Here is a 15,605-nt window from a genome sequence, read left to right as displayed (position 1 = left end):
GTGATCCGGGCACTGTGATCTTCACACTAGGCTGTGGTGCCTTCCAGTGACGAGACTCTGAAATGCAGAAAGGGTCACATATTATTGTGTGGAGCTGATATACTTTACATTCTCATTCTGCTATTGTTGGACATTTTAGTTACTATAACATTCCAATGATAAATAATGCTGAGGTCAACATCTTTAAGCATGAAGCTTTTTCTGTTTTTATAATTATTTTCTTAGACTACATTGTGAAAAGTGGAATTACAAAATAAAGTTAGGGACATTTTGAATTTCATCTTCAAACCACCATTTAAGAAAAGTTCACTGTTTTGAGTAGGTATACAAAAGTTGGGAGCACTAATTCATCATTGCATGTACATGTTTTCACCCAAACTTTATTGGAGAGTCTTGGCACATCGCTTAACTACAGTCTTCACCTATCAGACAGCAAATTTAATATTTATTTACCTGAAATACCCTTAATATCTTGGAATATAAGTTGCTGTTAAACTTATTCGTTATTTTCTCTAAGGGCTCATTGAACATTTAAACACCTTAGTAGAGAATATGAATGACTAAATTAGTACAACTTGGTTGTACTATTCCATTATAATACATTCTATGCATGCTATAAATTGCTGAGGCATCAAATTACAGAAGTACAGTAAAGAAATGTCAGATTTTAAACTTCAAATGTCATGGATTGATGCTAGACAATGGTTTTTTAAAAGAGCTAAATTTAAATCCGATATAATTATTTTATCCCATTTCATATTTTCCTTGGAAATTTTTACTATGTGTTTAAAATTGAACTAAATTAGTGGAGGGAAAAATTTCCGAATGTCTATTTTATTTTATTTATTTTATGTTTTACTGAAACAGGATCTTGCTCTGTCATCCAGACTGGAGTGCAGTGGTATGATCACAGCTCACTGCATGGTTGGCCTTCTGGACTTAAGCTATCCTCCCACCTCAGCCTTCCAACTAGCTGGGACTGCAGGTGGGCACCACCACGCCTGGCTAATTTTTTAATTTTTTTCTAGAGATAGTCTCACTATGTTGCCCTGGTTGGTCTTGAATCCCTGTACTTAAGCAATCCTCTTGCCTTGACCTCCCCAGGTGCTAAGATTGTAGGCATGAGCCACCATACATGGCATCAGAATGTTTGTTTTAAATTGAAATGGCTGCGTAGACTTTAAGAAATATTAGAAGTTGAACTATTTGTCATACTCAAACTTTTTCTTTGATTAATGCACCAAGTTGCCTTGTTTTGATAGTGTATACCTCTTGATTGATAATTTCTCTTACACTCTTGAGCATAAACATTCTTTTGTTGAATGGAGTTTCTTTTTTTTCACCCAAAATTATCTGCATATGAAAAATGTGTACAGAATCACTTTAGTGGAAAATTACAATAGCCTGGCCTGATGCAAACACATGGCTGAACCCCTGGACCTGCATTCCTCAGTGTGCTGCTATCCCAACACACAGAATAACACAACACAAAAAAATCCCAATACAAACTTTTTTGTTGTTGTTGTTGGATATCCCAACACAACAAATCTGTAAGCGTAAAACTCCTGTAACTTCCCACAAAATGCCTTTGGCCTCGCCAGAGTAAAGCTTACACTCACTAATGGAATAGCCTTCATTTATTAGACTAAAGATGGTCCCTGGGAAAGGTTGTGAATTTTCACTAAACCCTGCATTTTCCACATGTTGACTTTTTCTAGATCTGCTTTGAGTTCTTTTGAATTCTGAGTCCATGCTAGTGTGCATGACTGAGATAGAGTTATATAGAGCGAGGTAGGCTGTGGGGCAAAAAACCTTGGAGTATTGTCCATTTTGGGTAAAGAAGTGTCGATAGTCTTCAACTGTTCCTGGTAACAGGTTACAGCGCTTAAACACAGACAGGGATCAGATGTTTCTCTTTAAAGTATTAATATTTTATCTCATGCTCTACGGGGACAACAGGAGATGAGCAGTCATCTCTTTTTCCTCTGATCCGTGGGCATGCACATTATTTAGAGCAGAACACTATTCTCTCATTTTTCTTCCCTTGCAAAAGTTAAGGCCAAAACCAATTCCTCAGATAATTGCAAGTGATCCTAAACCAATTCATCTTTATATTGCCTGCTTTTATTCCTCATCTGTGTGTATTCCAGGCGTCATAATGATAAACAGAAGGGGAAAAAATAGTAAAACCAGAACTCCTCTGACAGTGAAACAGGAACTCCTTGCTCTTAAAAATGAAGGAGGCACGTGCTTTGGCTCTGGGTGTCTTTTTTGGGAAATATGGCCTCTGCAGAGGAAACCTGTAGCTATTATCTTATGCAGCGGTCTCTTTCATTGTACACAACCTCTGAATCATCACTTCTCCTATCCTACCTGTATGAAATCTGGCTGTTATTCGATGGTGTGTTGGTAATTTATCAACCTCCTCTTCAGAAAAAAGAAGCTCTGATATGTAGCATTTGTCGATTCCCATAGTGTAAATATTCCCACCATTTCTGATTTTCAGCTACCAGTGTGATTTCACTGACATGAAGTTGGGAAGAAATGTGCAAAATTGACTCCTGTGAGCTATTGTGAGCTGGTTCCAGTACAGTTTTAACTTCCACAGGACCATGAATCCTCTCCTTTCATCCAGCTCATGAATCTTCTCCTGGTCATCTCAGATTCTCTATCCAATCTTGACTTCATGGTCAGCTCATCTCACCATCTTAGCCTCTTCTCCATATCAGACATTTATTGCATAATTACCAAATTGCAGACACAGCACAGCACATTGTGGCTACCAGGTCAATTAAGACAAGGTCCCTTCCTCCAGGAGTTTATCATGTAGTGGGGACACAGATTAGTTATCAGGCTAGCCAGGGATACCAATTTAGAGTATAAGTGAGAGGTACAGTCGGGCTAAGGGTGCTTTAGGAGCCTAGGGCCACCTCTTGGGGTGATTCACATATCCCCAGACTTCTTTTCCTTTTCTGGAAGTTTAGAAAAGCAGATTCCATCACTCACTCCACCCAAGTTGGCCTGAGGAGCATTGCTAGTGAGGGGAGCTCTTGCCATTCATCTTCAGAGGGGCAATGTCTGTGTTACTCTTGCTGTATCTCACAGAAGGTATTCCTGACTTCGGTAGCTGCCTGCTGCCCCAGTCGCTGACATCCCAGGGGACTATTTCACTTCTTGTATTAGTCCATTTTCACACTGCTGATAAAGACATACCTGAGACTGGGTAATTTACAAAGAAAAAGAGGATTCATGGACTCACAGTTCCACATGGCTAGGGAGGCCTCACAATCATGGTGGAAGGCAAAAGGCACATCTTACATGGCCGCAGCAAGAAAGAATGAGAGTCAAGTGGAAGAGGTTTCCCCTTATCAAACCATCAGATCTTGTGAGACTTATTCACTACCATGAGAACAGTATGGGGGAAACCACCCCCATGATTCATGTATCTCCCACCAGATCCCTCCCACAACATGTGGGAATTATGAGAGCTACAATTCAAGATAAGATTTGGGTGGAGGCACAGCCAAACCCTATCACCTCCTCCTTTGACAATTAGATTGAGGCCAACCAGAATAAGTTTCCACCTTTACCCTGTCCTCCATCGGGGGTGTTCTTTCCCTCTGATTAGCCCTCATTTTTGTCCAGTCTCAGACGAAGAGCTGCCCATTCGTGTCATCAGGGCAAACCAATCTATTTCCTCCCACCTCACAGCCTCCCTCCACCTCTCGGAAGCCCTTTCCTTCTCAACTAATGCGTCTTCCCCTTGGCCTTTTCCCTCTTTTTCTCTTTCCTGGCTTCCTTCCCTTGACTTCAAATCCTTAGCAGGCATTCCGCTGCCTGTGTCCACTCTCCTCGTCCTCGTGGTTCCCAGCTCTGCCACAACAGACAGTGGAGGAGAGCCTCCTGCTCATTCAGCTCTCTGAATCCCAGTTTCCTTGTATGTAAAATGCAGATGTCCACAGTACTATAGTGAAGAGATACGGAAATACTAATTAAATGAGATCATTAGATAATGTGTTATTTACCTATCTTTTATTCTTGAAGTCCTAGAATGTTCTCGTAGTGGCCAACGGTAAATGGCTTCTTTTTTGTTGTTTTTTTTTCCTCTGACATCTGCAGCGTTTGACATCTTGCTGACACAAGTTCTTCCTGAGACTCTTTTCTATCCTGGATTTAGGCACTGCATGGTCTGGAGTCTCTTCCTGCAGCCTTGAGTGCTGCTTTCCTCAGCTGGTTTCCTGGTTGTGGGAGTTTCCCAAGGGACAATTTCCACCCTTCTTCCTACCCATCTTGGAAGAATCAATGTGCTCCCTGGCTGATGCTCTAGTTTCTGTGCAAATGATTTACAATCTACCTTCTCACTTGCCTAGGATGACCAACTGTCCCAATTTTCCTGGGACTGAGGCATTTCCCAGTGCAGGGCTTTCAGGACTCAAACCCACAGTCCCTAGCAAACCAGAACATTGGTCAGCCTAGTCCTCAGCTTCTACCTGTTTTGTGAGGTCTCTAACTCTCTATAGTACATGGCCATTTGGATCACCTGTCATTGCATTAAGCCAAAGAGTCGAAGATCAAACCCATGGTCTCTTTTTTCCTTCTCTCTGAACTGGATCCATCCTTCTCACTTTCGGTATTTGTTAGGTTTGTGACCCTGGGAAAGTAACCCCTTCCTTTGTGCCTTGGTTTCTTCATCTAGAAAATGGAAGTAATGAAAGTTCTCATGTATGGGTTTGGGAATTTTAAATAAGTGATTAATGTAAGCAGTTAGAATGGTGCTGACAATAGTAAGACCTCAGCAACTGTTAATGATCAATAATATTATCAGCAATTCTTCACATTCATGGGAATGCCATTATCTGAATTCCCAGTTTCAAAGCATATGAATTATCATTGATTCTTTCACCATTTCTGGGCATTTGCTGAATTGTATGGGTTGTTAGTTGCAACTCTCACGTGCACCCGCTCTTTCCTTTCCTTCCCCAGAGTTGCTTCCGGGCTGTTGTCACTTCCTATCTAACTGTCAGACTGTCAGAGGGTTCCCACCACTTTTCCTCCTTCCTGTCTCCACGTTTGGTTCCATCCTTGGCATGACAACCATATTAATCTCCCTACAAAACGCCTTTTTTTTTTTTTTTTTTTTTTTTTTTTTTTAGACGGAGTCTCATTCTGTTGCTCAGGGTGGAGTGCAATGGCTCTATCTTGGCTCACTGCAATATCCACCTCCAGCATTCAAGCGTTTCTCATGCCTCAGCCTCCTGAGTAGCTGGGACTACAAGAGTGCACCACCACACCTGGCTAATTTTTGTATTTTTAGTAGAGATGGGTTTTATCATGTTGGCCATGTTGGCCAGGCTGGTCTTGAACTTCTGACCTCAGGAGATCCGCCCTCCTTGGCCTCCTAAAGTGCTGGGATTATGGGTGTCAGCCATCACACAAGGGAGACAGGAAGGAGGGAGCCTAGGTACAAAGCTCGAATCCCTCAGTTCCCTCCTTTCTGGTTGGCCCATTGTTGTGATAATGTGAGATAGCACAGGAGATGAAAGCTGTGGAGCCTCATGTCCTTGTCCAGTATTGTTGGTAGCTGTCAAAGGTTGTATTCCATCTTCTCTGATCTGCATGCCAAGCCATCCAGGCTCTAACTCCAATCACTTCGCCTCATTTCCTCCAACTGTCTCCCGCAAATCATCCTTGGCTCCGGCCACGCTGATGCCCTTCTGTGCCACGAGCAGACCTTTCACCTCATGTATCCTCTTCCTCTCTAGGCCCTCAGGCCTAGATAAACTTTCAGTTCCAACAGAAAACTTCTCTCCCCATCCCATGAGCTCACAGTGCTGTTAAACCCTCTTTTAAACACCAGCAGAGCTATCCATTTTATTTCTGCAACTGGACTTGATCAGACAGTGCCTTAGAGCAGGGTGTCCCAAAGTATTGCTCCTGGGAATGCTAGTGCCACTGGATGCAAGAGAGCTCTTTCTCCGAGGCTTTAAGTAGGTGGTGAACATCATGAATCTTCAAGAGGGGGCTGTAAAAAGAGGCATTTCCCAAATCACATTTGTCCATAGAAGCATTTTTTAAAACATAGAGCATTCACAAAGTCTTTTGTTCTATCAGCTACTCTGGGAAATACTGTCTTAGAGTGTTACTTGAGTTAATGATTTGTTTGGTTACCTGTGGTCACAAATTCTTTGAGGTTAAGATCATAATCTTTGCTTTTACTACAATAATTATATGGCCATTTGTTCAAAATCTAAGAAGAGATGGATATTGAACTTAAAGACATTGAATTCCAGTTCTTCTGTTTTTATTTTATTTATTTTTGAGACAGTCTTACTGTGTCACCAGGCTGGAGTGCAGTGGTCCGATCTTGGTTCACTGCAAAACCTGACTCACTGGTTCAAGTGATTATTTTGCCTCAGCCTCTCGAGTAGCTGGGATTATAGGCACACACCACCATGCCCAGCTAATTTTTGTATTTTTAGTAGAGATGGGGTTTCTTCATGTTGGCCAGGGTGGTCTCTATCTCCTGACCTCAGGTGATCCACCTGCCTCTGCCTCCCAAAGTGCTGGGATTACAGTTGTGAACCACTGCGCCTGGTCAGTTCTTCTTTTTTTTAATAGGGGGATTATGAATGAATTATTTAGTTTCTAATATAGGCTTCATCTTTCTTATGGGGATAATAATACCTACCTAAACTGGATTATTGTGAGGATTAAATAAGATAAAATATAAAGTATCAAGCATAAAGTCAGAAAATATGTAAGTTCAATTAATTTCACTTTTTTTCTTTCTTTTCCCAGATAGTTCATTTTGATAGGTTTACTCTGGCTTAGTTTTTTTTTTTCTTTTGTTTTGTTTTGTAAATACACTTCTAAGAGAACCCTCTAAATCTTCCAAATGTCTTTTTAAAAATTTAATGTTGTAAATCTGGTTATTTTACATCAATAGCCTTTACTATCAGAAAAAAAAAATAGAGCCACAATAAAGCTGGCTCACGGTTTGTTTATACCAATATCTTTAAGTAGTTAAATCACAAGAAATCATCAAATTAATATATTGTTGGTGTTCCCTGTAATGTTTTACATATCCACATTTTTCATTTTCTTCTTGTGCACCCATTACCTTTGATTTTGACAACTTAAGCCAGAAAGGTACAAAGATGATATGAAGCTGTGAGTAAGAGAGTCATAGAGTCGCCGCGCACAGTGGCTCATACCTGTAATCCCAGCACTTTGGGGGGCCGAGGCGGGCAGATCACCTGACATCAGGAGTTCAAGACCAATCTGGCCAACATGGTGAAATCCTGTCTTTACTAAGAATACGAAAACCAGCAGAGCATGATGGCACATGCCTGTAGCCCCAGTTACTCAGGAGGCTGAGGCAGGAGAATCACTTGAACCTGGGAAGCAGAGGTTGCAGTGAGCTGAGACTGTGCCACTGCACTCCAGCCTGGGCAACAGAGTGAGATTCTATCTGAAAAAACAAAGAGATTCATAGAGTCACACTCTGGGCAAGAATGAGAGAGCCAAACAAAAACTGAGATGTCTCTCTCTCATACACATCCCATATATTCACTGAGGCCATATATTGTGCCCTAGGCATGCACACACCAGAAAAGCCACAAGGATGCAAATATATAACAGGCTCACTGCATTTTGTGCCAGAGAGTGGCATGGCAGCCAGCCAGTATATAGTTGTCTCTAAGTGACCTGTCTACAGGGTCTCATTTTGATGGGGGTGAAATTATTTCCTTCTTTTGAAAGCCTGCAAGGAAAGCAAAGAAACTTCTGGTCTGATGGTGACTGCCAAGTACTTTGTGGGTGAGAAAGAAAGAGAGACCCAAGCATCCTCACCACTGGGAAGTCATTTTTGGCAGGATGCAGTTAATTTACTGCTTGAAGAAGTGATCAATAAAAATGGCAGAACTTGAGACGCTCCTTCTTGGAGGCAGGTAGTGTGTTAAAGCCCATTGGGCAGGTCAGGCAACTGGGGCTCCATTGAGCTTGCTTGAGGTTATAGAGTTTGTGAAGGTGGGTGGTGGGGCCTGGCTCCAATGTGCTGCTCTTCCAAATGTACCATGATATATAGCAGCTTTCTCCCTAGGCATGAGTCCATGGTCTTTGAGCACATTAGGTCTGGAAAATAGCATCTTAGATTGGCACAGAGAGGGGAAAATCAGAATGAAAAGTATTACTCTTTTTTTTAGATGGAGTCTCACTCTGTTGCCAGGCTGGAGTGCAGTGGCATAATCTCGGCTCACTGCAACCTCTGACTCTCTGGTTCAAGCAGTTCTCCTGCCTCAGCCTCCCGAGTAGCTGGGACTACAGGCACCCGCCACCACGTCCAGCTAATTTTGTATTTTTAATACAGAAGGGGTTTCACCATGTTGTCCAAGATGGTCTTGATCTCTTGACCTCGTGATCTGCCAGCCTCAGCCTCCCAAAGTGCTGTGATTACAGGAGTGAGCTACCGTGCCCAGCTGAAGAGTATTACTCTTATGACATGCATTGGAGAAAATAAGCCTTTGTAGTTGACGTTACGTGTGAAGACAGCCAAATCTTCACTGGGGCAAGGAATGCCCACTAGCCAGTTAATCCTTCTCCACTTTTCTTCAAAGATAGGGAGGAGGAATCTAGAAACCGATTAAAGGGATTGGCACCAACTGAGCCAGGTTAGAAAGAAGGGACATTCGTCTTGCCTAACTCGAATTCCAGTGCACATGATTTCACTTGGGTGGTGTCTTTGCTGTCACTTCTCCCTTTACAGGCCTCACCTCAAAACATTCCTTTACCAACCCCTCTCCCCTAGGCAAAATACACAGGCAAAAGGTTTTTGTTGTTATTATACAGGCACATTATTATTATACAGGTGATTTCACAGGCAAAAGCGCTTTGTTGCTGTTATATCCAGCATCATATAATGGAAGGATGGTGTGTGAATTCACTCTGAGGTGACCTCACAGATGCCCCTTCAGGACCTGGAAGGGGCATCACCCTTGGCCAAGGCCACACTCCTCTCTAGAGGCGGCTCCTGTCAATGGCTGGTCCTGGAAGGAAGAAGGATAAAAGGGAGCCCCAGGCCGTTCAGAACTCCCTGTATAATTGGCTGAGGCTGCATCTACATCATAGTTCAACGCCTCCTCCCTGCCTGTCTGTCCTGCCCCAGCTCTCTCACAGGTGCCTGATTCTGAGAAGATCCTCCTAACCACTCCCCGCAAAAACCTTCCACATGCAAATCTCATCATCTTAGTGTCTGTTTCCCAGGGAAGCTGACCTGCAGCAGGAGGTAATTTGGGTAGTGCCATATGCTACTTTGTAACAAGCTCATTTTTACTAATTGTGGCATGAGTAGGTGGTGCTTGAACTCAGCAGGGACCGATAAACAGTCTTGATTCAGGCTGAGCGTGGTGGCTCATGCCTGTAATTCCAGAACTTTGGGAGGCCAAGGCAGGTGGATCACTTGAGGTTAGGAGTTCGACACCAGCTTGGACAACATGGTGAAACCATGTCACTATAAAAAATACAAAAGTTAGCTGGACGTGGTGGCATATGCCTGTAGTCCCAGCTACTAGGGAGGTTGAGGTGGGAGGATCACTTGAACCTGGGAGGCAGAGGTTGGAGTGAGCCAAGATTGTACCACTATACTCCAGCCTGGGCAACAGAGTGAGTTTCTGTCTCAAAAAAAAAAAAAAAAAAAAGAAAAGAAAGAGTTAGGCAAGTGTAGAATTGAAATATCACCTTTGTTAGTGAGCCAGCTGATCCTGGGAATAGGACCTATATCTGCAGGAATTTGATGGAAGCACCTCTGCCCCCCGCCATGGCAGTGCCGGACCATAGCCCTCGGCATGGAGAGCATGGAAGGCAGAAGCAGAGTGGAGGTGGCTTCCTGCGGGCAGCTTGTGCCTGAGCATGACCGAAGAAGGCCCGATTCTTTGTCCTAAACACATCATTGTGTACATTGCTGCACCTTCCCGTGGTGGGGCTGGGGGTGGGGAAATGAAGTGGAGAGGAGCCCAGGAGTATTCTGCTGGCAGCTTCCTACATGTGGAAGACGGCATAAAGAGTGGGGGGACATTCTGTCCCTGATGCATAGCAGTTCTCTTTGGAGATTGTATCTCTTTCTTGGGGATTCAGTCCTCAGCAAATTAACTTCACAGATATTATTAAGTGCCTATTCAATGACAGACATTATTTTGGGGGATTCAGAAATGAACAAAACAGGCAAAATCCCTGCTCTCATGGAGGCTATAATCTAGTGGGGAACACAGAGAGTAAATGAGAAAAATAAGTAAAATATGTTGGGGGATGGATAGCTATCAGTGATCTATAACAACCCCAAGGTGGGGAAGAGGAAATGAGGAATTATGAGGAATGGCGTCAAAAAGGGACACAATAAAAGCCTCCATCTGTTTGTGTAGAATAGGGAATAGGGAGTTAATATTTGCCACTGAAACTGTGCTTCAATTTCAGTTGTCGTTTCTGCTGACACTTCTAACACTCTTCTCTCTCACAGCTCCCCTACATCTAATCCTGCAAGACCCTTATTGCTTTTGTGAACTTGAGCTCTCTGCAACCCTCTAGCCCATCCTCTGCAGGCTTAATGACCTTGACTGCAGCCTTGAAGATATGGGCATTCCAGGTGCTCCATCCTGGCAGGGTTCAGCATTCCTTTCTGTCCACAGTTTTGCTCTTTGGCCTACTTCAGTGCTGGTCCACTTGGCTGTGACTCCCCACCAGACGTGAAGGGACTTGCACCACCTGAATCTGGTTGGAAGCTGGCTCACATAGCCAGGCTTGTAGTTTCAGTTTTGCTACTGTCATATGAACCCTGGGCCAGAAGATTCTGTTGACACCTGGAAACTAGGAATGGTTTGGCGGTGTCCTGACGTGGTGGATATTTATTGTTTTATGTTTCTGGTGCTTTCTGAGAATAATACTCCCTTTATTTGGGGGAGCTGTTCTTGCTACCCAATGTGAACCAAATGGGTAATTCATATTTTACATCACTCCACTTGTCTGTACAAAGTGTTTGGTCCAAAGGTAGGTCCCTGGCCAAGCTGAGCTAATCATGGGAGCCACTGTTCTGGCCACAGTGACATGTGTCTAATGCATGACTCAGAACACACCAATCACTCCCCTGGGATTTTAAAAACTAAACCTGTGGGGAGAAAACTTTTTTCTCTTGAGGAAAAGCTGGCAGATGTGAGCCTGTAGCTGTAGCAGCCATGTCTGACTTCTGTGAGAAAACCAAGCTGTGGTTAGGGGAGAAGAAAGGCGATCCACGGAGAGAGACAGAGACGAGAGTTGGAGAGAGTCCGAGTCCCTGACTCCAGGTGTCTGCAGTCACACTCCTGCTCTTCAGGGACTTAGGTCAGTAAGTTCCCATTTTTTTCTTACCTAGGTCAAGTGGTCAGGTTAGGTTCCAGTCGTGACTATTAGATACTGAGTCATGGCTACGATATTTGGGAACCCAGAGGGTTCAAGTGAGCATCCCCGTGTCTTCTACCTGCCCATCTTTGCCATCTTTGGAAGATTACTTCTTCCATGAAGCATTTTCTTTCTTTTTTTTTTCTTGTTTGATACAGGGTCTGTCTGTGTCACCCATGCTGTAATGCAGTGGTGCAGTCTCGGCTCATTGCAACCTCCTGTTCCTGGGTTCAAGTGATTCTCATGCCTCAGTCTCCCGAGTAGCTGTGGTTACACGCGCCCACCACCATGCCCGGCTAATTTTTGTATTTTAGTAGAGACAAGGTTTCACCATGTTGGCCAGGCTGGTCTCAAACTCAGGAACTCAAGTGAGCTGCCTTTCTTGGCTTCCCAAAGTGCTGGGATTACAGGCATGAGCCACCAACCTGACTCCTCCTCCTTCCTTCCTTCGTTCCCACATGGTGCTTCAGTTCTGCTTCTCTCATGGTAATAGCAATCCTTAGTGTACTTGCTGGTTTAACCATTTGTCCTCACCAAGAAGGTAGAAATTGGTTCTTATTCTTATTTGTATTCTCTAAGTTGGGCGTGGGCATGTAGATGCTTGGTATGTGTTTGCCGGATGAAAGGATAAATGGATAGATGGATGGATAAGTATCATTACCATTAAGTGGGTACCTCTGTATGCCAATCCTTTAATAAAGATGTCAAAAGTCCAGAGACTCTCTGGGGACTGAATTAATTCTGGGGCTTTGGAGGGGTTCTGAAAAGGCCTGGGGAAAGTGAATTCCCATAGAACTACTCTGGAGTCACCACAGGGTGATGCAGAGTGTGTTCAAGTTTGCACAGGACACTTGGTGACTATCAGCTTTCTCTGATTTGTTCAGGATGCATGAGAGTAGTGTTTCAGCCCAGTGCGGTGCCTCAGGCCTGTAAACCCAGCACTTTTGGAGGCTGAGACGGGCGGATCACCTGAGGCCAGGAGTTCAAGACCAGCCTGGCCAACATGGTGAAACCCCATTTCTACTAAAAAATACAAAAATTAGCCAGGCATGGTGGTGTGTCCCTATAATCCCAGCTATTCAGGAGGCTGAGGCAGGAGGATCTCTTGAGTTGGGAGGCAGAGGTTGCAGTGAGCTGAGATTGAGCCACCGCACACTCCAGCCTGGGTGACAGAGTGAGACTCCATCCCCCCGCCCCCCACCCCCGACAAAAAAGAGTAGTGTTTCCTCTGAGGCTTAGGATGCCAGCTTGGGGAACTCCAAACTTGGGCATTATGTGGTGGCAAAGCACCTCACTCCACAGAGATACCCAACCTTGCCATGGCAAGTTAGACATAGCAGGGAAGACTGGGGCCTCCCTGATTTGCTCTTGAGTTCTCACTTTTCCCTCCAAACTTCCTAGAAGGGACTGGGGCTCCATTCCCTGGGGTCATTCATAGCCGCATTGCCTCTCCTTAGCCATTTTCTCTCAGCAGAGTCATTCTTATTGGTATAAGTGTTTCCCCAAACGGCTTCCTTGATCTTAATCTCTCTGTCTCTGTCTCTCTATGTCTCTCTCTCTCTGACACACACACACACACACGCGCGCGTGCACACACACACACACACACACCCCATTTATGGCATTACCTACTTTCTACCTGGCATTTTAGTCATTCTTTTCCATGGAGACTATGTGCTTTTTTGAGGACAATTTTCTTCATCTTTGCAGCCCCTAGGGCGCTCAGCACAGTGCCCAAAAGAAGCGGAGTTGGATGTTTCTGAATACACTCTCTGTTCTCACATTTAGGTTTCTCTAATTGCTTTAATTCAGGTTATCTACATAGGTTTCTACATAGGAATTCTCTTAAGAGTATATTGTGAACAGCTCTCTTTTGCTGATATGGACATTTCTCCGAATTTATTTTTCATGCTGACAGATTGTTTTCTGGTCTGAACGTCCTTCCATTTATTTTCCCAGTTCCCTAGTGTTGGAGCTTCTGGGTGCCTCCAACATTCATAATGATTAACCGTGCTGCTGCAAGCCTCCTTGCTAGACCTTTGCGTAATCCATCATTGCTTTCTTAGGATAAATTCTTAGAATGGAATCTACATTTTAAAATCTTTTGACACGTCCTGACAAACATCCTTCCCCATAGCCTTCAGTCTGAGCTGCTTTTATAGCTTTCCTCATAGCCATTATTCCATCAATAGGTAACATCCACAGACTTCAGGGAATGGAATCCTCCAGCCCTTTACCCTGATCCTTCCTCTGAGTTACATATTGTGTGGTTTCAAGGCCACCTTGAAATCATTGAGAAACAAAGACACAGGAAAAGTTTTTTAAAGTGAGGAAAAGTAGAAAAACCTTTAGAGGTCTTCACAGGGATACCATAGAAACCATGTAGTTGGCATTTTGCCTCTTTATTTTTTAAAAGTCCTTCTTTTTTAATGAAATAATCCAAAAGATGTACAGTCAGGCTCAAGTTGTGCAGTTCACAAGCATGGAGGAAACAAGCAAAACAACGAAGTTCAGGATGGTCAGAGCAGAGTTAACCCAGGACAAGGCTGGACTTGCTACCAGGGGGATTTCCTCTGGATGGCGCTGAGGCCGGGACCACTGGGCTCAGCACAGGTGCGGCCGCCGCAAGCTTCTCTTCCCTCTGCCCCAGACTGCCTTGCAGGTCTGTGTCCACATTTTCATGAATGTCATCTTCTCCCTTCAGATCTAAGAATCTGCAGAGTTCGATTCAGAAGAGTTCCTGCCCTGCAGTCCAGATGACTCCAAGTCTTCCCCGCCACCTCTAGACTTGGCACCTGCCAACGTGGCCCAAGAAGGTGGATTTTCTTCAGATGTCCCAAAGATATTAGAGATCATTTTGTTCTTTCTCACAGTTTGTTCTGTTGGTTCATCAAAACCCAGTGAAAAATTGGATCCACCACCTGGCAGCTGCAAAACCTGGGAGCTATTCCTGCTGTTGGGGTCGACACCCTTGAAGGTGGTGGTGGTGGTCATGGCACATGGAAGCAGAATGCTGACAGGGTTGGACCAAGGGGCACAGGGAGGCTCCATACCCCACAGAGTGGCCCCTGCCAGGGGAGTCTCCTGCCCACATGTTAGCTTTTCAAATGCTATTTGGAGTATGTTGTTATGCCTCTTTAAATGCTCTTTTGAAATGATACTTATTACTACCTAAGATGTAAATAACTCATCCTAGGTTAAAAACGGCATGGTTAGTGGGCTTCGAACATAATCCCTTCTGTACGGCTTTTGAAATAGGGACACCGTGGCTATTCAGTTAGGTCCCTTGCTGGTGAGTCAGGCAGCCAATACCATCAGAAGCTGACCACATACGTGCCCCCCATGGAAGCTTCTGTAGCAGAACCATGTGAGGCAAGCCTTTGACATGAAGTCCCTGTGCCCAGTTGACTCACAGCTCCACTTATCCCTGTGTGAGATCAAAATACAAATGCCAAAATTTCACTTCCCCAATTTTCTGTTTTTGCTAATTGCCTCCACCTTGTTCTTTTTCTTTATATCCTATGCACGTTTGACATTTTAAAAAGGTGTTTTTAGCTCTGAATTTAGGCAAATTGGCCCACAGATCTCCCCAGTGAGTAGCAGACTCTGAGCTAATATTCACGGTATTCTAAGTGTTAACACCACTTGGTTTTGCCTTGCTGCCTTTGCCTTGGCCGCAGCTAGTTTTAAATTGTGTTTATACAATTTTGCAGAGTTACTTGCATTTTTTTCTTCAACGAGTCACAATATCTAGTATCAAGTTCAGTTTGGTCGGCTATTTCACTACTATTCTGTACATAGGACAGTTAAATTATAATGTTAATTTAAAAGACAGAGAATCTGTAGTAAGTTTATGTTTGAACAGGAGAACACTTTTCTGCCAGACCCGAGGACCTTCTAGGCTTTACCCTCTAGAATATCTTCTTTTGTAAAGAAGATAAAATAAATCTCTGGAATTATTGGGGAACACCTTTCATGTTGGTTTTTAAAAATGTTTGCTTCTTTAATCCCCTGTGATTGAGAAGGCATAGAGGACTGCCAACTGAAGTGGAGGGGGCCGATCACAAGGTGTACAGCATGCTTACTTTAAAACGGCTCTGAAAAACAAGGCAACGATTCCTTATCAACACTAACATCATAAAGGCAGTTAGCTCCAAGTATACGTGGGGGTAAAGGACTGT

General features: G+C 43.9%; 1 pseudogene; it reads right to left on the bottom strand.

Moving 5' to 3' along the window:
- Positions 1-13,954: 13,954 nt before the first annotated feature.
- Positions 13,955-14,848, bottom strand: LOC104658424 (annotated as a pseudogene).
- Positions 14,849-15,605: the final 757 nt, after the last annotated feature.

This window comes from Rhinopithecus roxellana, chromosome 14, assembly GCF_007565055.1.
Source record: "Rhinopithecus roxellana isolate Shanxi Qingling chromosome 14, ASM756505v1, whole genome shotgun sequence".
Classification (NCBI taxonomy): Eukaryota; Metazoa; Chordata; class Mammalia; order Primates; family Cercopithecidae; genus Rhinopithecus; species Rhinopithecus roxellana.
The sequence above is the reverse complement of the archived record's forward strand: the minus strand, read 5'-3'. Positions and strand labels throughout refer to the sequence as shown.